The sequence below is a fragment of the Dipodomys spectabilis genome, unplaced genomic scaffold, assembly GCF_019054845.1.
Source record: "Dipodomys spectabilis isolate Male_0828 unplaced genomic scaffold, ASM1905484v1 ptg000714l, whole genome shotgun sequence".
NCBI lineage: Eukaryota > Metazoa > Chordata > Mammalia > Rodentia > Heteromyidae > Dipodomys > Dipodomys spectabilis.
The window spans coordinates 1,740,821-1,743,147 of record NW_024871391.1 but is presented as its reverse complement, the minus strand read 5'-3'; positions in this window follow the sequence as shown (position 1 = coordinate 1,743,147).

Genomic DNA, 2,327 nt, shown 5'->3' with positions numbered 1-2,327 from the left:
GACCAGGACCTTCCAATAACGCCCAGAGGTGAAATTCCACTCCTACTCCCACCCCCAGATGGTGACCATCTGAAATCCTAGAAGCAGGCGGGGCAGGGACTTGAACAGGAACTCGAGGGACAATCTGAACTCTCGGGCTCCCTGTCACCCCGCCCCCTGACCCTGACCCTGTTTCGGCCCCCAGCAGCTCAGCCGCCATTTTGCGCCCAGTGTCTCCTGACTCAGGTCACGGTGGCTGCCCCTCCTCAGCTCTCCATCAGAGTGGATCCGGTTTGTTCACTACGCTCCTGGCTCGGTTTCCTGACGGTATTAAGTGCCTTCGAGGCTGCAGGTTATTTTTTGGGGGGGAACATGTGTCTGTCACCAGTTGCTGATCGACCTCTCAAAAATGGGGCTCCTCTGTGTCTTGTGATCGAATCCCCGTGTAAGCAAATCTCATTTTTCTGGGGGGTGAGGAGCAAGAAGGTACACGCTGACAAAGCTCCGCAGGGGACTGAAGAACCGGCTCTCCGCCTTCCCCCGGCCCGCCTCTGTTTTCTTGCTTCAGGGAATGGCTCGGCTTTCCTTTCCCAAATGTCATCCCTGGGACGGTGGCGTGAGTGCGCGGCCGGCCAGGGCTGGGGGAGCAGTTATCAGAGTGGACCAGACACCCTGGGCGCTGCCCTCCGCGGGCGCCAGGCCAAAGCGCCAACGGCTTTATTGTGACAGCTTTGTTCTTTGGGCATTTTCCCACTCACAGGCATAGCGCCGGGAACTGAATCAACACAGCTAAGTGGGTTTTTTTCTTGCTTTGTTGTGTTTAAGGTCAGACCTGGTAGTTGGCTGCTGTCCTTCCAAGACATTGGTTGCCCCTGAGGAAGTCCAGCGGTCAGGAGACGTGTGGGAAGGACGCATCTTGAGCCCTGGATGCCCCAGCACATAGAAATGCACCAGCACTTTGTGGAAGCAAAAATGACCCATTAGACTGAAGCCTAAGGAAGAGCAGCAGCCGCCCAGAGAGAGACAGCAGGTTTCCCACTACAGGATGGAGCCTCCACAAGAGAACTGGTATTGGACCCTGTGCCAAACGACCCTGAACACAGAAGGGCAAAATCAAACCACCGAGGAGCAGAGTGGGAAGATTCCAGCCAGGGGCCTTCTCTGAGCACAACACCTAAGTCTTTCTAGCAATAAGAAAAATGAAGCCGGGTGCTGGTGGCTCACGCCTGTCATCCTAGCTACTCAGGAGGCTGAGATCTGAGGATCGCGGTTCAAAGCCAGCCCAGGCAGGAGAGACTGTGAGACTCCTATCTCCAATAAACCACCAGAAAACCGGAAGTGGGACTGTGGCTCAAGTGGTAGAGCGCTGGCCTTGAGCTGAAGAGCTGAGGGACAGTGCCCAGGCCCAGAGTTCAAGCCCCACGACCGACAAAAAAAAAAAAAAAAAGAACTTAAAACACAGTCTGCAAGCTGAGCACCGGGGGCTTGTACTTGTAATCCTAGCTACTCAGAAGGCTGAGATCTGAGGATCACAAGTGGAGGCCAGCCTGGGCAGGAAAAGTCCACCAAAAAGTCAAAGTGGAGCCGTTGCTCAGGTGGTAGAGCACCGGCCTTGAGTGAAGAAGCTAAGGGATAGTGTCTAAGGCCTGAGTTCAAACCACAGGAACAGTGCATGCACGCACACACGCCCGTGCACACACACACACAACCCCCCCAAAACAACCCCCCAAAACATGATCAACAAGTAATAAGAAAGTAAACAAGTATGTAAATTAATCGCTGAATCCAAAAGGTCATTGATAGCATAACGTAGAAGAAAACAGGAGAATTAAAATCCCCAGTGATCTTCATGGTTTTGGGGTAGGAGAGGATATGGGGAAAATTTAAAAAGTATGCCAGTTTGGAGTTGCATCAAACCAACAGAAAACTCTGAGGGGGAACACAAATATATTAACGAGTACCAGATGTTTATGAAAAAACAATACATTTAATTGTGTGTTAAAATTTAGGGGTAACCACCAGAGAAAAGGGAAGAAAAAGGAAACAGGGTTTATAATGCCAAATGTACTTAAGGAAACAATTCAAAGCATTTACATTAATGAAATGACTTAAGTGGTTAAAGGGGGAACTCATGGGTTTTCTAAAAAGGAGGATACGAGGAAAACGTAAATTAAGCTCATGGAAACACATCCAGTTGTTAGTAACCCCGCGTATGTAAAGGAGTTACGTATGATTATTTGACAAAAGAATGTAACTAGAAGGTTCCACATGGCCTCAGTTCGTGTCTCTCCTTCCATCCGTCTTGTTCCTTTGTTCATTCCCCGCTCCCTCCCTCCCTCCCTCGCTCG